A 27,680-nucleotide genomic window follows, 5' to 3' on the forward strand; every position below is an offset into this window, starting at 1 on the left:
TAAGAAATTTTCAAGTCGTCGCATTATTAGCTGTCCAGAGAGTTGTTAGGGGAAGAAGGAAAGCGACTCAAGCGAGTTGATCGGTGGCAGCATTTTTCTTGCCGTCACGTCTTTGTATATAGTTCATCTAGGACAAATTGATGGAATGATGACTTCTTTTGAATGAAGTTTATCGGGGAATCATGCCCTATTACGTTAGTCCAGTACTCATATCTGCTAAGGGCCTGTTTGATCCACCAAGTAAATCCATTTGCCATGGTAAAAGTCTAAACTTTTGCTGTGGGTGTTTGGATCCATGGCAAAAAAAAAACAAGGGTTAAAAATACAAAATGAGGTGTCTTTCACCCCAATGTTTTTAGCTCAGTTTTGCATCTCTTGAGCTACAAATGGACTAAATGTTAGCATCCTCTTTTGCTCACTTTTAGCGTACCTGTTTGGATCAATTTGTTAAAAAATAGGCTAAAAGTGCAGGACAAAAAATTTATCATGGGAAACAAACAAATTTTCCATGGCATCTTATGGGCTGGGCCACCACTGGCTAAATTTAGCTGCTAGTGATTTAAACAATCCAACTAAAAGACCAGCTAAAGTTTAGCTAAGTTTAGCTGTTTGAACATGTGGGAATATGATCTTCGGTATCCACAAGACAAGATATGGGCGCTGTTTGGCTGGCTGGCCGGTGGCTGGCCAGCCCACTCACGGATGTGAACAGTGATTCTAGACAGAACAGTATTTTTTTCTCACAACAATCATCTGAAACAGTGTTTTTGCTTATTTTTTAGTCCTACTGAACAGGCCCATGGGCCGCACCATCAGTGGTGGCCCAGCCCACAAGATCAAGGTGTACACGACACTGGTCGGCGTGCACCGCAAGGTATTGTATAGTATCAAATAGGATACTTTCCTTGTAACCCAACCTCTCCAGAGTATATAAGGAGAGACAGATGTCCTCTAGTCGACATCTCCATATATCTCATATTCAATACAATACATCAAAGACACAGGACGTACGGTATTACGTCGATCAGATGGTCCGAACCTGTCTAAATCGCTGTCTCTACGCCTTGTGTCACCATCCAGTTTCTGATTACGCGCACCTCTATCGATCAATCTACTTTCGTGGGGATATCCCTTAAAAAACTGTCGAGTATCTTTTGTCAATAGTTGACGTCCACCATAGAGCTATGTGTGTTGATCTATGACAAACCAGATGACCTACCTCACGATCGACCCTCCATATCACCCGGCGACGGACGGCGTGCTTCAGCAGCCTGACAGGCTCGATATCACCCGGCGACGGAATCAATCTACTGTACGGCGGCAACTCAACGACATCCCCCGACGTTCAGCGTGATTGTGTGATTGATCAAGCTTAACAGCGAAGCAATGGGACTCGCAGTACCGATTGTCGGGCCTTGGCGGCAGCGGCACCGTGCGTGCATCTAGATTGACAAGATCTCGGTTGGGCTGCTCGTCAATTTCCAATTCAGATACGTACGTCCCTCGTGGAATTAAAGCTCGGACCAAGCAGATTCGAGTCGGCAATCTTGGCACGCAACGATAGGCGGCCCTGACCATCTGCATGTCTGCAGCAAACGAACAAGGATCCACAATCGGATATGCAAGCCAATAGCAAATACTTTGCATAGCCAAGCTAGCTAGATCATCATGCAAGCCACGAGTACTTGCAAGTATACATGCATCTACTTTCGACGTTCTCATGGACAATTTCGCCGCGCTCGTGTTCTCATCTTGGTACATAAGCCCGACTATGGTTTAGTCGGACACACTCAGGGACTTCGCCTCTCCACACGGGCTGACTCCATCATGCTCTGATTACGTCCGTTCAACAACGACTCCACGTACCCGTCCTAGCTGTCAAACCGAACAGTCCAAACCATCAAGCGAGCCGCTAAGCGAGCCGCTAAGCGTCGCCGACCAGTAACATAAGGACGACATAGTCCGGATATTTGGAGACAGCGCCCGATCCAAAGGGGGGGCTGGGGGCTCCAGCCCCCCTAATAGCTTGATTTCAAGCTTAATCACTGTAGTAAAAGCTTAATTTCACCATTAAATCTTTAGAGATTCACCGTACAATTCTTTGAGTGTCCCATACTTACCATTGTGGACGTATCCAGCGTCCTTGGTCCCACTTGCAGTTCCTATCTGTACCGTATTTGTGTATGCAGTCGGCCGTACGTTCGACTCGGCCCGGCGTTCTTGCCTGTGGCGCTCACGGGCTCGGCTGGCGCAGGGCGGGCGGTCCGGCGGACGCTGTGGCGCAGGCGGTGGTGCCGGCGCAAGCTGCAGGCGGGCACTGCGAGCGCAGGCGAGGGGAGTCCGGCGAGGAGGCCGCATGCATGGGAGCCGGACGAGCGGAGGGCCGCTGGGTAGCCGCAGGGGAGTCACGTGCAGGGGAGCCGACGAGCAGAGGGCGTGCAGGGGAGTCCTGCGGCTGGCGTCTGCTTTCTTGCCTGAAGTCGTTTTCAGTCTTGCTGTTGCCCAGAGTTTTCAGTCTTTCTTGCCTAGCGTCTGCGGCCTTGTAATAGGCAGCATGTAAATTCTTGTTTGCAAATTAACTTGCCAACAACAACAGAGATGATTGCAGTTTCTTGTTTGTGGATGAATAGACATCAGGTCACTGCATCGCTGAGCACCGCAGCTCCCCCCTGGCACAGCAGCACCGCACGCCGGACGCCTAGCACCCGCACGCCGCCCGCCTCGCGCCCGCCGGCTGCCTCGAGCCCCCACGCCGGCCGCCTCACGCCCGCACGTCGGCCGCCTTGGCTCAAGCCGCGCCCGCTTGAGCCCGCCTGCCACGGCCGCTGCACCTGCGCCGCCGCCGCCGCCGTGGATGAAGTTGCGTGCGCTAGGTCTGGTACAAGTATGCACCTGAATCGATCTAAGGGCCGGACCTTATCCACACTGGTAAATCCGTCCATACACAAATACAGTACAGATACGAACTGCAGGTGGGTCCAAGGACGCTGGATACGTCCACAGTGGCAAGTACCGGACACTCTGAAGAATTATAATGACGAATGTTCAAATACCTGAATTTGAATTGTAATGGCAAATCTCAAAGAACTGAAAATTATAATGGCTTCGATCTAAATAACCTAACAACAAACGCCTTGTGTGCACTAGCAACACCGTTAAGCCAGGCACCGAGCGGCATGCACGGGCGAAGCGAGGTAGCCGGTTGTCGTTTGCGCGCTCGGGGCTGGAGGTGGCGCGAGCATATGACAACGGCGAGCACGAGGCCGACGAAGGCGGTCCACGCAGTTGACCATGGCACGAGGGCGAGCTGCGAGCGCACGAGAACGGCGAGCGTATGGCGGCGGCGAGCACGAGGCTGACGGGGGCGATCCACGCAGTAAGAAGAGGCACGGCACGGGCGCTGGGAGCTGCAGCGGCTCCGCAAGTCAGCCAGCGCATGGCGAGGGCGCGCCCTGTTCGCAGCTCAGCACTTGCAGAGTTGCAGGCAGCAGCCATGGGTGGGGCAGGCGTTCGGGCGCGTCCTGGCCTTGTGCGCCGTTGGCGCCGTGGGTAACGGAGTTTTTTAGAAGTAACATAATTGCATATAAGGCAACAAAAAAATATGAACCAATAATGACGATGAAGGGAATGCGTAATTTTAAGTGGCATAGAAGGGATGAGTATATGTTCTAGTGGCATTCAAAGAATTTTCTCTGGATTTTGCTACACTACTATTATACATTATGTCTAAATAAATAGTAAATAAAACACACACACACACACATATATATATATATCGATAAGGCAGAACCAAAACCAATACAATGAATCTCAATTTATATGTAGTTCCTAGATTACCTGCCTATCCTTGCTAGTTGCTGCAACTGAATCTTTGTCTCAGAATGAACAACAAGAGATAGGCTAATTTGATGAGAAGAAAAAAAATACATAAAGAAAATGTTGCTGAAAGTCAAGCAGAGAATGTGTTGCCGGCACTAAACACGGCTTGGGAAGTTGTCTCATTTGACCCCGGGCAAAATGGACAAGAGCAACGGGCCTACTTCATGCCGCTTTGCTACCAGGATTGTTGCTGACTTTGGAGCCAACATTGTATCAAGCCAATCAGAGCTCTGTTTGGTTGACTTTGCCTAAGGACCAGTAGAAAAATGGATATCTTTCCAGCTTAAGCAACAGGTGACCTCAAATTCTATTGTTGCCACATAAATAGTTTAAGCAAGAATGTAGGGTATGAAAGGAGATATAAAAGACTTCATTTTTCTCTTATATTTCAGGTGTCTAGGCAACATGTAATTTTATCATTGTTTGACTATATAAAAAATTATGAGTTGTCTCCTATGATGATGAGTTGTCTTTTTAATTGATTAGTTGGTTGTCTAAGATTGTTGTCTCAAAATTCACACTTGAAATATAGCAACTGGTCATCCAGCCATGCTCTTGCACAACCTAATAATTTTCAAGAGATATCAGTGATTGGAATTCATAGATAAATATGGGACTCAGAACTAATCAAAATCAAAATTACTTACATATTTACTCTATCTCATTAGTTCATATTCAAACACAATACTCACACAGATACTTTCTTATCTGCTATATGGTTATGATAGACTATTTTTGTCATCGATGGCAAGATTCCTTATCTGTTTCAAATGTATGAAAACACCACTTGTTTGTTACCTGATTGAGCAGTGTTTTTAAATATTTTTACAGGCCTTTTCAGTTGGTAGCCACAGCTAAGATGACTTTGACCAAGTTAGGCAGCCGTTGGCTGTAGCCACATCTATGGCAAGATTCCTTTTCAACCGCATGTATGTACTTTATTTTGATATTATGTGAATTGAAAGTTTCACCCTATTTGAGAGTCTGAATGTTATAATTCTATAAGTTTCTTACAAATATACTAAAAATAGAAACTACTTATTTACTGAACTCAGTTATATGTGTAGACCATGTCATGCAGACACTTGTTTGTTATCAGATGGAGTTGTGTTTTGGTTATTTTGTTTCTCAGCGTTTTAATTCCAACTTTCTCATTGTACCCATATAACGTTGCCTACAACTTGCAGTCTTGCATCCTCTTAGAGAAGTCTGATTATGTGGTGGCCATATTAATATTTTCTTCTTTTCTGAATTCTAAACTTCTATTAACTCTGTGAAGCACTCTGACCAATGGAAGGGATATACAAGACTACCATCTGAGCAAGAATACTCTGAGGTTGTCAGTCATATCCACCATGGCCTAAACGTTGAGCCTACCAGGGAGGAACTCAACAAATTATCAAAAGCATGCGGTCGGCTATGGGAACTTGATCTAAACCGCCTCACTCCTGGGAAGGACTACACAGTTCAATGTGGTGAAGGGAAGAAGGTTTATCATAAAGGCAACAAGGCACCTAAAATCTGTTCAGCTGGCTGGAAGAGAGTGTACTGTGGAGGCCTATGTACTCCCGTTTCTGTGCACTCCTTGATAACTACAACCCCCACCAAGGATACAAGAATCAGTCACCCAGCAGGAGGAGCATGAAGAAGCTGCTTTTATTGAGGAGATTTCAAGAAGTGATCCAATCAAGTACTTGCATCAGTATTTGGTGGTGAAGGAGGCCACGTCTCAGGACTATGAGGACTTCAAGACAATGCTGACATCCCTGTGGTTTGATTTGTGTGGAAGAGGTGGCTGCTCTAGACCTCTAGTAGTTCTTCTGCCTTTGAACATGTGTTTGTTGGAGAGATCAAGGGGCAGAGGCAAGGCGAGACTGAAGTATCAGGCTTCCACAGATTCAGGCAAGTTCCTGACTTCTTGTAGTGCTGCAGCGTCATAATTTTGTTTGTTTCCGTATTTGAATGAGATTATGATGGTGCTGGAGACTAATGTGCTGTTTTACCTGGAAGAATCCAATGCCAATGTTGATTACCAAGGGTACATATTCCCAATGAGGCGTGTGGAGTTGGTTAGTACCATCCCAATATACTTGTGGTACACATATGTGATATGCCATAACGGAGCTAAACTTTTTTAGTTGTTCCCTGCCAAACTCTGAAACACAACTGCTCATCGTTCAGTTTGAGTGGCATGGAGTTTTAATATCTGTATCCAGCACATTGATTGGTGTCAGTCCAGAGTTTGAAATTGCACTACACACTCTCTGCTTCTTTGCTGGAGGGGAAGATAACCATGTAGATATTGGCGGCCAATATTCAGCGAATATCAAGTGCTACAGGTTGGGGGATAACAAGACTGGCTCAGCTTTCCCAAATGCAGAAAAATGATTGCCTGGTGGCCATATACTGAAGGTCTGTAAGGTTTCAAGCCAGTTTCTATCAGCAAAATAAAATTGTTTGTTCAACAACTTGCAGCTTTGTTGCAATATGTACTGTATGATGTAACTCTTTGATCAAGATTTAAGTACAGCATCTTCAATAAAAAAATTCCCTTTCTTGTGCTTAGTACATGTTCTTTAGGAAATCCAAAAAAAATCAAATGTACACTAGCAGAAGACTGTGCATTTGATTCGTTTCTTTAGGAACTTGTACGAAGTAAAGGTTTAACCCACTAATAAGTCAAAACTCTTGAAGGTACATTTCACCATATTAAGTTTGAAATAACATCATAATAATTCTGGATCAGCACTATAGGAATTACATTTTGCACATGGGATCCTACCAGGAAAGGAAACTAATACGTGTAACAACTCAGGGTACATGCTCACGGTTATAATTTATGTTACACGAGTAGGAAAAGAAAGAAACTGCTATGATCCTAACTTTACAAGCTGAAATCATGCAGTAAAAAAATAGTGCACAACATGTATTTCATACATAAAAGTCTAAAACAGCGGGCCTTAAAAATACCCCTAGCCACTATAGAAGTATCAGTCAATGGTAAAAGGCAAAATCCAGTATGGAAAAGAAGAATTTGGCACCTTTAATACTATCTACCTTTACAATGTTCAAAGTTGCAGTCAAACATAGAGAACTGAATTACATTTCACACCTATGATCCTTTATAGCAACGAAACATTTACAATAGTAACTCTTGAGTCTCAGATCTACCCTACCTATAGAAAGCACACAAGTAAAAAAAAGAATGTTTGGTCACCTAATAGATTTACACTGACATGATGAAAACATCACCAACGATCCTATATTCATAAATCATAACCACTTAAAAAAGTACAGTAAAAAAAAAAGATCACAACTACAACTCAATATTATGTAGGAGTTGGAGTAGCCGCAGTCCTCATGAGCATAAATCTCCTCCTCACAATGCTGTTTGCATTCTCACCTAGGGCAGCCAGATGAAGCATCCTCCGCCTTGCAGATGCCACGGCAACATCCTCTGTGGTTGGTTTTCCAGATACTTCCTCTGGTGGTGGAGTCTCACCCAAACTCCCTGTTTTTCCCATCTAACTCTTTGTGTGCATTGCTTGCTTCGGGCTCTCGACCACTTCTCTCATTGTTGGACGATCCCTTCTCTGCTTTGCAAGGCAGCTGTTGGCTAACTTGGCAATTTTTCTAGCGCCCTGCTTAGAGTAGTGGCCCTGAAGCCTTTTATCTATAATCTTGCTGAATTGCTTACTTTCAACATGATATGTAAAGTAATCTGTTGTTCTCCCTATGTACGCGTGGCAGAGGCAGACGCTGAAAGGGCTCCCCTGCTATTGCACTATAGCCGCGGCAGGGGTAGGCACCGAAAGACTCCTCTGCCGCACTATAGCCACAGAAGGGGCAGGAGCTAAAGTCAGCTCTGTTGTCATATCTAGTCACTATAGCAGCCTGACAGCCTAGCATGTCTGTGTACTAGGATTAGATGGGTAGAGTTGTATATATAGCTTCGCACTGCAACTCAGTAAAGAGAGAGAGTTCAGTTTTGCCATCTTCTCTACAGAGCTCCGGCCAATGCTAGTGTTTGTGCTGTGTGTGTGCGCTCTGTTCTCCCTCCCTTTTCTACCTCAAGCCATAGTGTGTGGTCGGCAACGACGGTGAGCGGTCGGCTCACCCGTACGGGAGATCTCAGGACCAACAAGTGGTATCAGAGCCGTACAAGCGTCGTCGCTGGACTAACCGCCCAGCCACGACAGGAGGTCGTCGTGCACACGGTGCAGGAGGTCAGCGGCACCAGTTGGGGCACCAGTTGGCTGACGCTGACTCGCACCAACTATGGCGAGTGTGCGATGGCCATGAAGGTCAAGCTCAGAGCCCAACAGCTCTGGAATACCATTGACAAGGGCACCGACAACGAAGAAGACGACATATCAGCGTTGGAGGCTATCTTCGCTGTTGTGCCAGCGGAGTACAGGGAGCCGGTGGGGGCGAAGAACTCTGCTAAGGAGACGTGGGAGGCCATTGCAGCGATGCGCGTCGGCTCCGACCGCGCAAAGAAGGCGACGGCCCAGCCGCTGAAGCAGGAGTATGCCAACCTCAAGTTTAAGGATGGTGAGTCAGTAGAGGACTTCTCCCTCCACCTACAGTCGCTCATCAGCAAGCTGAGGAGCCACGGCATCACCATCGACGAAGAAGAGGCAGTCTCCAAGTATCTTCAGTCCGTGCTGATGAAGTACATCCAGATCGCTCTCTTATAGAGACGATGTTGGACTTGTCTACCCTCACCATTGAGGATGTGACAGGTCATCTACGGGTGGTGGATGAGCGCATGGAGCAGACCATAGCAACAACAGACAGCGGCAAACTGTAGCTGACAGAGGAGGAGTGGGCTGCCCGGATGGAGAAGAAGTCCGGGGAAGCCTCCTCTAGCCGCGGTGGCAATGGCAAGCGCCGCGGCAAGGCTTCTTCAGAGAAGAAGAAGAAGGTTGACCCCAACGCCTGCCGGCGCTATGGGAAGACAGGCCATTGGGCAAAGGAGTGCCTAAATCACAAGAAGAAGAAGAAGGCTAGGCTCATTTAGCGCAGGCTGATGAGGATGATGAGGCCACTCTCCTGATGGCGATGTTCTGTGCACTGCACGACGTTGAGGCCAAGGAGAAGGGAGAGGTGATGGCAGTGGAAGGGCACGGCAAGGCTCTGAAGGCTGTCAACCTCGAGGAACCGCGTGCCCAAATCCACCTCGGACGTGTGGGCGGCGAGCAGGAGCAGCTGTGGTACCTAGACTCCGACGCCAGCAACCACATGACGGGCTCTAAGGAAGCCTTCTCCGAGCTCGACGGCGACATGATGGGCACGGTGAAGTTCGGTGACGGCTCAAGGGTGACGATCCGAGGGCGCGGCACCATCATCTTCAGGTGCTAGAACGGTGAGCACCGCGCGCTAATGGACGTGTACTACATCCCGCAGCTACGTTCAAGCATCGTCAGCATTGGGTAGTTGGACGAGCGCGGATGCGAGGTATTGATCGAGAGTGGGATCCTAAAGATTCGAGATTGGGAGCGGTGTCTTCTCGTGAAGGTAAAACGCTCACGTAATCGATTATACCTGCTCGACTTGAAGGTGGAGCAGCCGATGTGCCTGGCAGCACGGCACACCGAGGAGCCTTGGCTGTGGCATATCTGGTTCGGCCATCTCAGCTTTGACACGCTCGGTCGACTGGAGAAGATGGTCCGAGGGCTGACCCACATCAAGCACGCAGGCGAGCTGTGTGACAACTGCCTGGCCGGGAAGCAGAGGAGGCTGTAGTTCCCAAAGGAGGCCAAGTATCGTGCGGCGAACGCTCTTGAGCTCATCCTTGGCGATCTCTGCGGGTCAATCACATCAAACACAAATGGTGGTCAGTGGTATTTCCTCCTGCTCGTGGATGATTGCAGTCATTATATGTGGCTGCAACTCCTGACGAGCAAGGACGAGGCGACGGAGGCGATTAAGAAGTTCAAGGCATGCACAGAGTCAGAGAGCGACAAGAAGCTATGCGTGCTGCGGACTGATCGCGGCGACGAATTCACTTTGGTAGAGTTCGCTGCGTACTGCGTGGATCAACGTGTGGTGCAACTCAAGGTGTAGTGCAACACCACACCATGCCATACTCGCCATAGCAGAATGGCGTGGTGGAGAGGCGGAACCAGACGATGGTCGGCATGGCTCGATCCATGATGAAGGCCAAGAGCATACTGACAAGGTTCTGGGGTGAGGCGGTGACCATGGTGATGTTCATCCTCAACCATGCGCCCACAAAGGCCCTGAAGGGCGTGACATCGTTTGAAGCTTGGTATGGGCGTAAGCCGAGCGTGTCCTTCCTTCGGACATTCGGCTGCATCGGCCACATCAGGAAGATGAAGCCGGTCCTCACCAAGCTAGAGGATAGGAGCACACCGATGGTGCTCCTGGGCTACAAGGAATGTACCAAGGCGTACTGGCTCTATGACCCACACAGAGGCAAGGTGGTTGTCTCGCGCGACATCGTGTTCGACGAGAAGGTGACCTAGGACTGGGATAGTCCGAGCACGGGAGAAGCTGGCGGCTTCACCAGCACCTTCGTCGTCGAGCACTTGGTCATCCACGGTGGTGGAGACGCTGGAGAGGAGATGCCGACCACTCCAGCAATAGAGCCGAGCACTCCTAGGGTGGTGCTGAGCACTTCGGGAGGAGTGCCGAGCACTCTAGGAGTGGTGCCGAGCGGTCCTGTAGTGGTGCTAACCACTCCAGGACGGGTGCCGAACGCTCCTGTAGCAGAGCCAAGAGGTCTTCAGTGGTGCCGACCACTCCAAGACTGGTACCAAGCACTCATGCAGTGGTGTCGATCACTCCAGGGGTGGTGACGAGCGGTCCAAGAGTAGTGCTGAGCACTGCAGCCGGGGTGCTGAGCAGTCCAGGTGTTGTGCCGACCACTCCGGTGGAACAGGGGACTGCATCAAGTTCGCCTCACCTCCAAGCGACATCATCGAGTTCGTGGATGCCTTCCACGACGGTGAGGAGGTGCGGTTTCGCAGACTGGACGACATCATCGGTGGCACAGGGTCCTTAGGCCTAGCAGGTAGGCTGCTCAATGACCTAGAGATGCTTCTCGTTAGTGTAGAGGAACCACCCACGTTCACGCTAGCCGAGCGCAATGCAAATTGGTGATGGGCGATGCTGGAGGAGATGAAGGCAATTGAGGAAAATGAGACTTGGGAGCTCGTCGATCCACCTGTAGGATGTCGTCCGATCGGCCTGAAGTGGGTGTACAAGGTCAAGCGGGACGAGCGTGGCGCCATTGTCAAGCACAAGGCGAGCCTCATCGCCCGATGCTTTATCCAACACGATGGCATCAACTTCGAGGAAGTCTTTATACCAGTAGCACGCATGGAGTCTATCTGGCTGCTGCTGGCTTTGGCAGCAGCGAAGGACTAGCGCGTCCATCACCTGGACATAAAATCAGCTTTCCTCAACGGTGAGCTAGCGGAGACGGTCTTCGTTAGGCAACCTCTAGGTTTTGTTGTTAAGGGAGCGAAGCACAGGATGCTCCAACTATGCAAGGCGCTCTATGGGCTGCAGCAGGCCCCGCGAGCATGGAACACCAAGCTTGATGCCACGCTGGGCGAGCTTGGGTTCACATGGTGCTGACTGAGCACGTGCTCTACAAGCGGTGACTGGGGAAGGAGGAGCTCGTCGTCGGCATCGAGGTGAGATAGGGGAAGAAGGTGCTCACGCTCAGTCAGAGCGCGTACACCTCGAAGCTGTTGGAGCAAAGCGACATGGCTGAGTGCAAGCCGTGTGTGACTCCGATGGAGGAGCGACTGAAGCTGATGAAGGCCAGTACCACAGCGAAGGTAGATGCAACACTCTATCGGAGCATCATCGGCGGTCTGCGCTACCTAATCCACACGAGGCCGGACATTACGTTCACCGTAGACTACATTAGTCGCTTCATGGAGGATCCCCGAGAGGATCACCGGTGAAGCGGCTGCTGCGCTACGTCAATGTGACGGTGGATTAGGGGATCATCTTCCCTAAGACCGGCAGAAGTGGGCTACAACTCACTGTGTTCAGCAATGCAGACATGGCGGGGGACATCGATGGACAGCGGAGTACCTCTGGCGTTCTCATCTTCCTCGGGTCAGCTCCAATCTCATGGTTGTCGCTGAAACAGAAGGTGGTGGCATTGTCCACGTGCGAGGCAGAGTACATGGTGGCGGCCATAGCGGTGTGCCAAGCTATCTAGCTGCGCCAACTGCTGGGCGAGCTGACCGGTGTGAAAGCTCATCCACCAACACTTATGGTGGACAACTAGCCCGCCATCGCCCTCGCGAAGAATCCGGTTCTCCACAACCGGAGCAAGCACATCGATGTCAAGTTCCACTTCCTCAGGGACTGTGTGAAAGCTCTAGTTTAGTTTTGGTGAATTGATGAAACCCTAAGTGCTAACCTAGTTTATCAAGTAGTCATGAGATAGGTAGCACGCTTCAAGTGGAGAAGCTAATGAAGATTATAGCATGACAGTGGTGATGGCATGGCAATGACCAAGGGCTTAAACTTGAAAAGAAGAAAGAGAAAAAACAAAAAGCTCAAGGCAAAGGTATAACTTGTAGGAGCTATTTTGTTTTGGTGATCAAGATACTTAGAGAGTGTGTTCACATTTAGGTTTGATAGCCGTACTATTAAAAGGAGTGAAACTCGTATCGGAATGCGGCTATCAAAGTGCCACTAGATGCTCTAACTCATTGCATATGCATTTACGATCTAGTGGAGTGCTAACACCCTTGAAAATGTTTATGAAAATATGCTAACACATGTGCACAAGGTGATACACTTGGTGGTTGGCACATTGGAGCAAGGGTGGAGAAGTTTGAAGTAAAATAGAGTTGGTCGAAATGATGCTGGCGTCGGTCAACTAACCGGACGTTGGGTCGCTCTACGACCGGACACTGAAAGGCTACGTCCGGTCATGTTGTCGGTCGACACAGTGCTTAAGGTTAACCACCAGACGCTGGGCTGTGTCCGGTCAAGCCTAACCGGACGTGTCCGGTCGGCAAAAACATATTTTGGACCCTTACTGTAAACGACCGGACGCTAGGGATCTAGTGTCCGATCAACTCCGTCGGAGCGTCTGATCAACATACCGACCGTTGAGATCAAACGTTCATAGTTGAATGAAGGAGACATGTGGACGCCATCGGGCGACCGGACGCTGAGGAGCAGCGTTTGGACAGTTGGACCAGAGCGTCTGGTCGGCCCGTGTTATGCCCAGTGAAGGGGTATAATGGCTCTATTCTGTGGGGGCTTCTATTTAAGCCCCATGGCCAGCTGTAGCTCATATCTTTTGGCTATTTTCATTGACATAGCAACCTTGTGAGCTAAGCCAAAGTCCTCCCATTCATCTCCATCATTGATTCATCATCATAGTGAGATTGGGAGTGATCCAAGTGCATTGCTTGAGTGATTGCATCTAGAGACACTTGGTGTTCATGTTTCGATGCGGATTTCGCTTGTTACTCTTAGTGGTTTTCACCACCTAAACAGCTTGGAGCAGCGAGGATCGTTGAGCGGAGGGTGGTGATTGTCTTCGGCTCCGATCATGGTGATTGTGAGGGGTTCTTGACCTTTCCCCAGTGGAGAGCCAAAAGGTACTCTAGTGGATTGCTCGTGGCTTGTGTGATCCTCATCTTGTGTTGATTGTGCGGCACCCTATCGAGGGTTTGACGTGTGAAGCCAATTAGCGCATGAACCTCCAAGTGAGTGAATCACCACAACGAGGACTAGCTTGCCGGCAAGCAAGTGAACCTCGGTAAAAATCATTGTGTTCATCATTGATTCCGAGGTGATTGGTCTTTATTGTTATTCATCTTTGTGATTGATTGGTTCTTCATCTACACGGTGGTATAACTCTCTTGATCACTCTCATTACTTTACCGCAAACTAGTTGACAAGCTTTTTAGTGTAGCTAGTTGTGAGAGCTTGCTTGCTTGGTTGGTGTGGCTCTTTAGTTAGACTTTGAGAGCACACTAACAAAAGGTAGTGTCATAGCTATTGTGTGAATAGACACTATCTAAACTAGAATTGTGGTAGGTGGCTTGTATCTTGAGTAGGCTAGCGCAACACTTGTTTCACCTCATAGTTGTCTAACCATTTTGTTAAGTGTTGTTGTAGAAATTTTTATTAGGCTATTCACCCCCCTCTAGCCATTAGGACCTTTCAAGTGGTATCAGAACCGAGGTCACCGTTATTTAAGGCTTAACAACCTTCGGTGTTAAAATGGCTCAAATCAACAACACCAAAAAGCCACCCCAATTTGATGGCACAAATTATCTCTATTGGAAGGCTAAGATAACAATATATATCAAGTCAATCAATAGGAAGAAAAATTGAGATTGAAGATGAAGAGACTCCCACCGCCGCCGAAGAATTGCTACTCCAAAACAATAACACTGCTCTTAGTGCCATCCATGATGCTTTGGATGAGAGAACATTTGAGCAAATCAAGAACATTGAGAGAGCTCATGAGGCATGGAAGAAATTGGAAGAATTATTTGAGGGCACCAAGGCAATCAAGGGTGCAAAGGCATACATTCTTAAGGATAAATTTGCTACTTTCAAGATGAAGGAAGATAAGAGTGTGCCGGACATGTTCCATCAGATGGAAGTAATTGTAAATGATCTTAAGGAACTTGGTGAGAAGATAGAGGACAAGGAGTTCTCAAATAAGTTCTTGAGATGCTTACCCTCAAGATTTGGTACATTGGTCACTATTCTAGTGAGGTCCAGTTTGGATACAATGACACCAAATCAAATCTTGGGAGATATCATAACCGATGATGCTTATAGAGATGATGATGAGAAGGAAGAAAAGAGAGAGAAGAAAGAAGAGAAGAAAGATGACAAGAAGAATAGCATGGCATTCAAAGCCACATCATCCAAGGGCAAAGCAAAGCAAGAAACATCAAGTGAAGAAGATGAATCTTGGGATGATGATGATGATGAAAGGATGACTCTATTTGTCAAGAGATTTGGCAAGTTCATGGTGAAAAAAGGCTATCGTGCTAGAAGAAAGAAGTCTTCATTCAAGAACAAAGAAGAGTCAAGAAGGTGCTTTAAGTGTGGAAGCAAAGATCATCTTGTTGCTCAATGCCCATACAATAGTGATAATGATGATGACAACAAGAAGAACAAGAAGAAGGACAAGAAAGAAAAGAAAAAGAAGAAGGACAAGATGGCCTTCAAGAAGAAGAAGGGTGGTTCATATGTAGTCACTTGGGATAGTGATACTTCCTCAAGTGATGATGATGATGATGATGATAGTGATGATCACAAGACCACCAAGAAGAAGGTTCTTGCAAGCATTGCCATCAATGAGAAGCCTTCTCTCTTCGAATCTTTATCATGCTTCATGGCTAAGGCCACTAAGGTATAATCTTATGATGATGAAAGTGATAAAGAACATATTGATGATAATGAACATGAAAATAAAAATGATAGTGATAGTGATGATGATGAACCTACTAAGGATGAATTATTTGACATGCTAGAAGATGCTAGAGAACACTTTGATATCAAGAGAAGGGAATGCAAAAGCTTACGTAAGGAACTAAAAGCCCTTAAGCAAGCTTTTGATGAGCTCAATGCATCTCATGGGAGGCTAGAGGAAGCCAATAAGAAGCTTGGCAAAGCTCACAAAAAGCTTGAAAAGGCTCATTCCTCTTTGCTTGATGAGCAAAATAAAAAGAAACATGTTGAAACTTGCAATGTAGGTTTAACTTATGATATAATTAATGAACCACTACCTATGCCTATTATTGTTGCTACTACTAACCCTTCTTGTAGCACTTCCACTTCTACCTCATCTAGTAGTGATGGTCTCACTTGTGATGCCACACTAGTGGTTGAGAATGAGAACCTTAAGAAGGAGGTCACTAAGCTCACTCACACCTTAGCTAAGCCTTATGGTGGTGAGGACCGCTTGCTTATGTGCTTGGATAGCCAAAGAGCTTCTCTGTACAAAGAGGGATTGGGCTATACCCTCAAAAAAGGCAAAGCGTCCTTTGCTCCTTACAAGACTAGTTTTATGAAGAACAATGGTCGGTTTTGTACTAGTTACAAGCAAGTGAGTCACAAAGAGCAAGAATGCAAAAATAAGAGCAAAAATGCTAATGTATCCTCCATTAAGCTTGATTCACGCTATATGCTTACTAAGGGTACAAATGGTGTAAAGGCTAAGTTCATTGATAAACCATGGATGGGCTCAAAGAAAAAGGTCATTTGGGTTCTAAAGAGCTTAGTAACTAACCTTCAAGGACCTAAGCAAGTTTGGATATCTAAAAAGAATTGATCTTCTTTTGTAGGTCAATTACAAAGCTGGAGGAAGGCATTGACTTTTTGATAGTGGGTGCACTCAACACATGACCGGTGATGTAAGAATGTTCAACTCAATCAACACTAATAGCAATGATGGGTATGATAGTATCACATTTGGTGACGATGGCAAGGGCAAGGTCAAAGGGCTTGGTAAGATTGCAATATCCAATGACATGAGCATATCAAATGTGTTGCTAGTAGAGAGCTTGAACTTCAATTTGTTATCCGTGGCTCAATTATGTGATCTTGGATTCAAATGTATATTTGGAGTAGATGATATAGAGATCATAAGTGTAGATGGCTCTAACTTAATCTTCAAAGGTTTTAGATATGAAAATCCATACTTGGTTGATTTCAATGCTAATGAAGCTAAATTATCTATATGCTTGTTCACTAAGTCTAGCATGGGTTGGTTATGGCATAGAAGGCTTGGTTATGTTGGAATGAAATAATTAAATAGATTGATTAAGCATGACTTAGTTAAAGGCTTGAAAGATGTTGTGTTTGAAAAGGATAAGCTTTGTAGCTCTTGTCAAGCCGGCAAACAAGTTAGAAACACCCATCCTAAGAAAAGCATGATGAGCACTAGTAAAGCATTTGAGTTATTGCACATGGATTTATTTGGTTAACACAATACACTAGCATTTATGGAAATAAATATGGCTTTGTGATAGTAGATGACTACACTAGATACACATAGGTATTCTTTCTAGTGGACAAAAGTGATGTATTTGCAATATTCAAATTATTTGTCAAAAGCATTCACAATGAATTTGAAACAACCATCAAGAGAGTTAGAAGTAACAATGGTAGTGAGTTCAAGAACACTAGAATTGATGAGTTATGTGATGAATTTGGAATTAGACATCAATTCTCGGCCAAGTACACTCCACAATCAAATGGCCTTGTTGAGAGAAAGAATAGAACACTCATTGATATGGCAAGGTCTATGCTTAGTGAGTACAATGTGAGTCAATCTTTTTGGGCCGAAGCTATCAACATGGCTTGCTATTGTAGCAACTGTCTCTATTGTCACCGATTGAAAGAGAAGATACCATATGAGCTCTTGAATGATAGAAAACCCAACATTGCATATTTTCGGGTCTTTAGTTGCAAATGCTATATCTTGAAGAAAGGCATAAGATTGGGCAAGTTTGACAAGAAATGTGATGAAGGATTTCTACTTAGTTATTCCACTATAAGCAAAGCATATAGAGTTTAGAATTTGGATAATCGTACTCTTGAGGAAGTTCATGATATTGAACTTGATGAAACCAAGGGTTCACAAGTAGAGGATGAAAACTTGGAAGATGTTAGAGGCATTCAACTTTCAAATACCATGAAGAACATGGATGTTAGTGAATTAAGGCCTAGGCAAGTGAATGATGATGAAGATGATGAAGTGCAAGTGCTCTCTAACTCAAATGTGCAAAATGATACAAATCAAGTTAGTGTAAATGGATCTCATGACAATGAACAAGATCAAACGGCTAGTACATCATCTCAACCCAATGATCAAGCAAGTGTAAGTAATCAAGTTCCAATCCTCCAACCAACCAATATTGCAAGAGATCATCTATTAGGACACTATCATTGATGATATTTCAAGAGGTGTACAAACAAGATCAAGATTGGCATTATTTTGTGAACACTTCTCATTTATGTCATCCATTGAATCAAAGAAGATAGATAAAGCTTTGAAGGATATTGATTGGGTAAATGCTATACATGAAGAATTGAATAACTTCACAAGAAATCAAGTGTGGGAGTTGGTAGAAAGACCAAAGGAACACAATGTGATTGGAACCAAATGGGTCTTTAGAAACAAGCAAGATCAAGATAGGATAGTAGTAAGGAACAAAGTAAGATTGGTAGCACAAGGATATACACAAGTTGAAGGTCTTGACTTTGGAGAAACATATGCCCCTGGTTGCTAGATTGGAAGCAATAAGAATCTTGCTGGCCTATGCTTGTGCTCACAACATCAAGCTCTATCAAATGGATATTAAGAGTGCATTTCTCAATGGCTACATCAATGAAGAAGTATATGTTGAGCAACCTCTCGGTTTTGAAGATGACAAGAAGCCTAACCATGTGTATAAATTGAAGAATGTATTGTATGGCTTAAAGCAAGCACCTAGAGCATGGTATGAGAGATTGAGGGATTTACTACTCTCTAAAGGGTTCACCATAGGCAAGGTTGACACCACTCTTTTCATCAAGAAGATTGGAAAAGATCTATTTGTATTGTAAATCTATGTTGATGACATCATATTTGGATCAACCAATTAAGAATTTTGTGATGAGTTTGGAAAGATGATGGCTAATGAGTTTGAAATGTCCATGATTGGAGAGTTAAGCTACTTCCTTGGTCTTCAAATCAAGCAATTAAAGAATGGTACATTTGTGAGTCAAGACAAGCACAGCAAGGATATGATCAAGAAGTTTAGCATGATTGATAGCAAAGTCATTAGCACACCAATAGGAAACCAATGGCAACTTGGATAGTGATGCAAGTGGAAATATAATAGATCAAAAGTTATATCGGTCTATGATTGGAAGCCTACTCTATGTAACCGCATCAAGGCCGGATGTCATGTTTAGTGTATGCATGTGTGCAAGATTTCAAGCCTCACCAAGAGAAAGTCATTTGAAGGCTACAAAGAGAATATTGAGGTACTTGAAGCATACACCAAATGTTGGTTTGTGGTATCCTAAAGGAGCGAAGTTTGAGCTAGTTGGTTACTCCGACTCGGATTATGCGGGATGCAAGGTAGAAAGGAAGAGCACCTCGGGCACATGCCAATTGTTGGGAAGATCACTTATTTTATGGTCATCAAAGAAGCAAAATAGTATTATATTATCAACCTGCTGAGGCCGAATACATATCCACCCATAGTTGTTGTGCACAAGTACTTTGGATGAAGACCACTTTGAGTGACTTTGAAATCAAGTTCAAGAGAGTGCCATTGCTATGTGACAATGAGAGTGCAATCAAGTTGACAAACAATCCGGTTCAACATGTAAGAACTAAGCACATTGATAGTCCGCCATCATTTCATAAGAGATCATCAATAAAAAGGGGACATTTGCATTGAGAGTGTAGGACACCGAAGATCAACTTGCCGATATATTCACCAAGCCATTGGATGAGAAAAAGTTTTGCAAGCTAAGGAATGAGTTGAACATATTGGATTTCTCAAATATGTGTTGATGCACCCCCACTCATATGACACTGCCTCTGCTTCGAGCAATCCAAGGTAAAAGTTGATTAGGCATGGCATACATCCTTGCTAAGGACATATTTAGTGCATCTAGTCATATTTTTTTAATCTTATTAGAACCTTTCAAGTGGTTCTATCTTATTAGGCTCATTCATGAAAATCAAATGATTTTGATGTCTATATGGTATCACTATTGCTTCTATGCTTGACTTGATCTAGTGATGGCATATGACATATTTATGGGCTTAGTAAACCTAGTGTTTAATCTAGAAAATGAACTATAAGTATTTAACTCAATATGGTACAAGATAACCCTTATTTGGAGGTGTGAAGAAGCTTGTCCTTAGATCAAACCGAGTTAAATATCTTTGAGAAATAATCTAGATTGGACCAAATTTGGGAAAATGATTCTTACCCCATTGATTGACATTGATAATCTCAACCTTACAAGTAATACTATCTATATTTAGAACCTTTGTGGTCATTGATGACAAAGGGGGAGAGAAACAAACATAGTAGCAAAGATAGTGAAAAAGGAGAAGAAATATCATAAAGGGATATGACATAGGGGGAGAGATATGACAAAGGAAAGGGATCAACTAAAATTTTGAGCACATAAGTAGGGGGAGCAAGCTCATGAACTTGTATGGTGCATTTGAATGTGCATTTCATATGTTTGCTTGCATGACACAAGTATTACATTTAAAACATCCATGCTTGTGTGATGTGTGTTAGTTGTAAGATTGAATGATGAAATGAAACCACTAGATAACTTTCATTTCAAGTATTGTTTCCAAGTGGTATTGAACTAACTATGGTGCTAAGGATGGTATATTGGTGCACTCCGATTGGTATCACGCTTCAAAGATCTATTTTTTATACCTTAACATCATATGGTATACATTGACTCCTATGTTTCCTATCTAAGCATATGTGCAAGCTACAATTCAAACTCTTAGCACATATGTAGGGGGAGCAATTGCTACCATTTGGGGTTCATGAAACTTATCCATATTCTTTTACACATGGTAAATATGCTTGGGCAAGCAACATGGATTCAATTGAATTTCAATTCATATCTTTGTATAAGGGTTGTCATCAATTACCAAAAAGGAAAGAGATTGAAAACTCTAGTTTGGTTTTGTTGAATTGATGAAACCCTAAGTGCTAACCTAGTTTATCAAGTGATCATGAGATAGGTAGCACACTTCAAGTGGAAAAGCTAATGAAGATCATAGCATGACAATGGTGATGGCATGGCAATGATCAAGGGCTTAAACTTGAAAAGAAGAAAGAGAAAAAACAAAAAGCTCAAGGTAAAGGTATAACTTGTAGGAGTTATTTTGTTTTGGCGATCAAGACACTTAGAGAGTGTGTTCATATTTAGGTTTGATAGCCGTACTATTAAGAGAAGTGAAACTCGTATCGGAATGCGGTTATCAAAGTGCCACTAGATGCTCTAACTCATTGCATATGCATTTAGGATCTAGTGGAGTGCTAACACCCTTGAAAATATTTGTGAAAATATGCTAACACATATGCACAAGGTGATACACTTGGTGGTTGGCACATTGGAGCAAGGGTGGAGAAGTTTGAAGTAAAATAGAGTTGGTCGAAATGATGCTGGCGTCGGTCAACTGACCGGACGCTGGGTCGCTCTACGACCGGACACTGAAAGGCTGCGTCCGGATCATGTTGTCGACCGGCACAGTGCTTAGGGTTAAGTACCGGACGCTGGGCTGTATCCAGTCAAGCCTAACCGGACGCGTCCGATCGGACAAAAACATGTTTTGGACCCTTACTGTAAACTGACCGGACGCTGGGGGTCCAGCAGTCCGGTCAACTCCGTCGGAGCGTCCGGTCAACATATCGACCAGTTGAGATCAAACGTTCACAGTTGAACGCAGGAGACACGTGGACGCCATCGGGCGACCGGACGCTGAGGAGCAGCGTCCGGTCAGTTAGGACCTGGAGCGTCCGATCGGCCCGTGTTATGTCCCAGTGAAGGGGTATAACGGCTCTATTCCGTGAAGGCTTTATTTAAGCCCCATGGCCGGCTGTAGCTCATATCTTTTGGCCACTTTCATTGACATAGCAACCTTGTGAGCTAAGCTAAAGTCCTCCCACTCATCTCCATCATTGATTCATCATCATAGTGAGATTGGGAGTGATCCAAGTGCATTGCTTGAGTGATTGCATCTAGAGGCACTTGGTGTTCGTGTTTCGCTGTGGATTTCGCTTGTTACTCTTGGTGGTTGCCGCCACCTAGACGGCTTGGAGCAGCGAGGATCGTTGAGCGGAGGGTGGTGATTGTCTCCGGCTCCGATCATGGTGATTGTGAGGGGTTCTTAACCTTTCTACAGGGGAGAGCCAAAAGGTACTCTAATGGATTGCTCGTGGCTTGTGTGATCCTCATCTTGTGTTGGTTGTGCGGCACCCTATCGAGGGTTTGGTGTGTGAAGCCAATTAGCGCGTGAACCTCCAAGTGAGTGAATCGCTACAACGAGGACTAGCTTGCCGGCAAGCAAGTGAACCTCGGTAAAAATCATTGTGTTCATCATTGATTCCGAGATGATTGGTCTTCATTGTTATTCATCTTTGTGATTGATTGGTTCTTCATCTACACGGCGGTATAACCCTCTTGATCACTCTCATTACTTTATCCGCAAACTAGTTGACAAGCTTTTTAGTGTAGCTAGTTGTGAGAGCTTGCTTGCTTGGTTGGTGTGGCTCTTTAGTTAGACTTTGAGAGCGCACTAACATATGGTAGTGTCATAGCTATTGTGTGAATAGACACTATCTAAACTAGAATTGTGGTAGGTGGCTTGCATCTTGAGTAGGCTAACGCAACACTTGCTTCGCCTCATAGTTGTCTAACCATTTTGTTAAGTGTTGTTGTAGAAATTTTTATTAGGCTATTCACCCCCTCCTCTAGCCATTAGGACCTTTCACTGTGTCGATGGAGGGCAGATCGTCATCGAGTTCATCGAAACTGGTCGGCAACTCGCGGACGTCCTCACCAAGCCGCTCGGCCGTCTTCGGTTCACGGAGCTGAAGAAGATGATCGGCATGGTGGAGGTTTTAGGGTTAGCAGCAAGATTAGGGGAAAAATTGTAAAGTAATTTGCTGCTCTCCCTCTGTACGTACGGCAGGGGCAGGCGCCGAAAGGGCTCCCCTGCTGCTACACTGTAGCCGCGGCAGGGGCAGACACCGAAAGGCTCCCCTGTCGCATTGTAGCCACAGCAGGGGCAGGCACCAAAGTCAGACCTGCTGTCATATCTAGTACTGTAGCAGCATGGCAGCCTGGCATGTCTGTGTACTAGGATTAGATGGGTAGAGTTGTATATATAGCTTCGCACTGCAATTCAGTAAAGAGAGAGAGTTCAGTTTTGACATCTCCTCTGCAGAGCTCCGGTCAACACTGGTGCTTGTGCTATGTGTGTGCGCTCTGTTCTCCCTCCATCTTCTACGTCAAGCCGTAGTGTGTGGTCGGCAACGACGATGAGCAGTTGGCTCACCCGTGCGGAAGATCTCGGAACCAACAGGATACAGCCTCACCCGTTCCAGAAGTTTCTGCTCGTTCTTGGGACGGTTCCTCTCTTTGTCCAGTGAGGATCTCATATAGAACTACTCCAAAGCTCCACACATCACTCTTTGTAGTGAGATGGCCTGTCTCAACAAAATCTGGAGCTGCGGGCATAGCCCAAGGTCCCCCATAACCTGATTGCATAATTATTTTCATTGGGATATAGCATAAGATTTCAATAGAGCAAAATTCTGTAACATGACCAAACATAAGTTAAATAATCTTGTTCTGTTCTATGAAGTAAAATCAACACATACTGCCGTAGAGACGTGGGTATCACCAGCTGATGGTCCTTCCCTTGCCAGTCCGAAATCTGAAAGTTTTGCTCTAAACTCCTCGTCCAGGAGGACATTTGAAGCTTTGAAATCGCGATATATGACCTGTAATGACGAAACACAAATATCTCTCATTCTTTTTTTGGAAACAAAATCAAATCATATTGACTAACTTGATTGTCAAGGAAAGATGCACAGAGCAGCAAATGATATCTATAGAACATGTTTTTCTTAACCACGTTCGCATTCAATCAACATGATCACTCAATAACATTGTCTAATCCAAGAATATGAACAATCCAAGGTTTCAGAATGTGAAAAAACAGATAACTCATAACACAAATATTTCAATTTCCAAGAATGTATGAATGTGCAAGCCCAAGTTTTGACCTGATCTATGATAGATCTATTATTAATGTCCAGTGATTCAGTGCGGATTACCACACTCAGCATTTTTAGATATGATTCAGTATGGATTATCACAATGCAACATTTTAGACAGGTTACCATACTACAAATTTTGTGCTTGTAACATTGCTGTGGTGTGCAAATCAGTTATTTGATCAATTTATACTGCATGCTCTTTCTCATGTAACCTAATCTATCACTCTCAAAGAAAAGTTATTATGCATTTTAGATAGGTTACTCTTAAAGAAAAGTTATTCTGCATTTTAGATAGGTTACCATACTACAAAAATTTAAGCTTGTGACATTTCCTGTGATGTGCAAATCAGTTATTAGTTCAGTTTATACGCATGCCCGTTCTCATGCAATCTAATCCAAGTTATTCAGTAGGGTTCAGGATAACCTTATTTATCTGTGGAGTACCGAGCTGATACCTGAACTTCTAATCCCTCATGGAGGTACAGCAATCCCTCAGCGGCATCCAGTGCTATCTCCAACCTGATGTCCCATGGAAGGACGGGGTATGCTTTATTGAATAGATGATCGTCCAGGGTCTTGTTCGTCATGAACTCATAGACCAGTAGCCTCTGAGGACCTCGCTCGCTTCGAGCAGCGCAGTACCCAATGAGCTTGACGAGATTTGGGTGGTCAACAACCCCCAGGAAATGTACTTCTGCCAACCATTGCTTGTGGTCCTGATCAAGTCGGGAGCAGGAACAGAAAACTCTTGAGACTTGGATGCAGATGAATATGCCAGAATGAGATAACCTTGAACTTCTGAAATGAAATAGTGCTAGCATCACCATGTTTATCACACATAGTATGCTGCGTTTGCAGATTGCATGGTAGCGTTAGGCTTCACAAAGCCATTAGTGAAATGAATTCTACACAGTTATGCAAGGTACGGTCCATTTCATGAACCAAAAACAGAGTCTCATTGTAATTCTAGGGGATGTAGATAACTCTAAAAAATTCTAGGGGCTGTAGTCGAATGTAAATGGCAAGCAATAGACTGTAAAATGCTGATGAATTCGTGATCAGCCAAGACAAATTGAGCCAAGATACCACCGATCCATACGACCATACCTGATGACCATTGGGATTGAGTTTCTTGATGGCAACCACCGTGCCGCCGGCGGGCCCGCCAGGTAGCCGGACGACGCCCTTGTAAACGCTCCCGAAGCCGCCCTCGACGACCTTGAGCAGGCGGCTGAAGTCGCTGGTGGCGGTCCGGAGCTCCCGGAACCCGAACTCACGGAGGGTGCTGGCTCCCCTCTCCTCGTACAGCTCCGGGATGCTCCGCGCCGACGACACCGAAACCGAGCCTGACGACATGCTCGCCGCCGGCAGCATGACCGCGCTCGAGTCCTCGGAGTGGCTCGTGCCGACGGCCGACGACGCCGTGGAGGAGGTCAGGTTGGAGGGCGCGCCCGTGGAGACGGTGGACGGGAACGAGGCGGTCGCCGGGGACGCCGGCGCCGCCCGACGCTTCTCGCCCGTGCCCCTCTTGGTCTCGCTGCTGCTGAAGCAGCGGAAGCAAGACATCGCTTGGAGTTGGAGCAAGACGGCGGCGGGGCTCAGCTCGGGGTGGCTTTTTGTCTCGTCTTCTCTGTCGCCTCCACCTCACCGCCTCAAACTACGGCGAGATTCTCCAACAATCGCGACAGGAACAGAGCCTCTCGTTTCCTCCCTTTTCGAATCAAGAACATCTCGCCCAGCTCCTAGAAACGAAACCGATCAAACGCAAACTTTTCATTGAAAAAATTAGACTCTTGGCTGGCAGCTTGACGGCGCAGCGAGGCAGGGACGGCGGGCATGGGGAGGCGGCACAGGCCCAGTGATTCAGCGAAGATGTCAATTGATTGAAGCAGGGGGGTTAATTGACGCTGGACTCCCTGCGAGTCCAAGGTGAACAGGAAGCTGGGAAACACAGAGGAATTCGCCCACGCTTCTTTCTCGTAGGCATAGGAGGAACTCGGGAGGCAATGAAGCTGATAGAGACGGAGGTAGTTGGCGTGTAGATCACGCTCGTAAGCCTGTGCAGGAAATGATAAGAAATCGGGAGGTCAAACTGAAGGTGCTTGGAGAGCGACGGCAGAGGAGATTGGTGGGGATGCAACTGCAAACTGCAATAAACCCTCGCCCGCCAACTGCGCCTTCTTTTGACCTTTTCTGCTGTACAGTCTACTAGTACGTACCATATGGTCGTCTTATCCAATCTCTAATGGTGTTTTCTGCAAGGTTATATAATTTATAAACTGTTTGCTCCCAACTCTCATGTATTCGACCCGTCCTCCCCAAATTCTCACCAGGAGCAATTTCGCAGAACTGTTTGTAGTTGTAGCTGACCCGGTTAACTGGTATCTCGGTCGTCCCCATAGTCAGCAAACATGGATACGTATCCATTAAAACTTCAGTTTCTTATGGTTAATGTTTTTTTCTCTATTCTCTTTGAGAGCATACGAACGTTTCTGAGCCCGTTCACTACAAGTTTTTTTTACGCTGCCACTACAACCGTGGCTGCAAAAGTAAAACTAGGAGTAAAATTCACCAACAGTCCTCGAAGTTATAAGAAGATGTCATCTAGATTTCTAAAATTCATGTATTTTTAGCTCCCTGAAGTTGTAATGGGTTCTATCTAGGTCCAAATAGGAATTTACTCGACCCGCTATCCTACGTGGCATGGATCTGACAGATGAGATCCACATGCTAGTGGCCTCTAATGATAAAACTCAAAACTAGAAATTTGTAGATTTCATCAAGAGACGCAATTTTCGTCAAGTATATTATTTTTTGAGCATCTTAACGACCTTAAATGACAAAACTCAAAACTAGAAATTTGTAGATCTCATCAGAAGCCACAATTTTCATATGCAATGTATCTTTGTTCGACACCATACAAGAAAAAAGATATGATTTTTCTAAGGCGGCAAGCCCGATACGTGATTAATATGTTGTTGAAGCTTAATATTATTTTTAGCGCCTTAATGATTTCTAATGAAAAAAATGAAAACTATAAAGTTGTAGATCTAATCGAAAGCTACAATTTTCATATAAAAATCATCTTTATCCGGGATCATATAAAAAAGATGTGATTTTTTAAGGTGGACCCTTGTCACTGGCATGTGGGTCCCATCTGTCAGTTCCATGCCACGTACGATAGCGGGTCGGGTAAATATCCGTTTGGACCTAGATGAGACCTGTTACAACTTCAAGGTGCCATGCATTTTGAAACTTTGAGAACCTAGATGACACTTCAAGACAACTTTGAGAACCGCGGGTGAATTTTGCTCTAAAACTAGAGTCAGTACAAGGCAAAAGTTTGTGCAGCAGCATCCTGCAACCAAAACAAGTAGAAGCAGACCGGGTACCAAAAAGTACTCTCCACCTAGGTCTGTTTAATGAATAATTGCATATCCCGATACTGCAATAGAAAAATTACAGATCTAGATATTTGTTGGAAGTAAATTATTTGAAAAAAAAATCCTAATTCACTGAGCGAGTGACCCTGCCCACCCCCGGTTTCCACCACCACCCGTGGTCGCCTGTGACGTTGTAACGATCATGTGTCCATGATCATATCTTTTAGTTTTGGCAATTGAATTGGCAACATCAGCATAGAACTAACATGTGGGTTGAAGATGTGTTAGATAGATTGTGATAGGTCCTAGGGATCAAGGACAAAGTCTGATCAGGCTCCGAGTTGAAACGGGAAACAAACGATGCATGAGCTAAAACTCGATGACACATAAGTACCATGTTATTTATGGTATCGTAGCAAAAAAAAAAACATTTAGATCGAACCATATTATTTATTGAGCCAATGAGATCATAACTTTTTGGTAAAATAGACCAATCCATAGGGCCATGGGGCGGGTAAGGCCAGGGCCGGGTCGGCATCCCTAGGCCCGCAAAATTTCCAGTGCATTGCATAGCAGGAGAGTCCAGGTCTCCAGGAGATGATGGTGCGGGGCACGT

General features: G+C 45.3%; 2 pseudogenes; one reads left to right on the forward strand and one right to left on the reverse strand.

Moving 5' to 3' along the window:
- Positions 1-4,017: 4,017 nt before the first annotated feature.
- On the forward strand, positions 4,018-6,267 carry LOC136470459 (uncharacterized; annotated as a pseudogene).
- A 15,245-nt stretch (positions 6,268-21,512) lies between these two features.
- On the reverse strand, positions 21,513-25,739 carry LOC136477850 (probable serine/threonine-protein kinase PBL19; annotated as a pseudogene).
- Positions 25,740-27,680: the final 1,941 nt, after the last annotated feature.

The sequence above is a fragment of the Miscanthus floridulus genome, chromosome 8 (genome assembly GCF_019320115.1).
Source record: "Miscanthus floridulus cultivar M001 chromosome 8, ASM1932011v1, whole genome shotgun sequence".
Classification (NCBI taxonomy): domain Eukaryota; kingdom Viridiplantae; phylum Streptophyta; class Magnoliopsida; order Poales; family Poaceae; genus Miscanthus; species Miscanthus floridulus.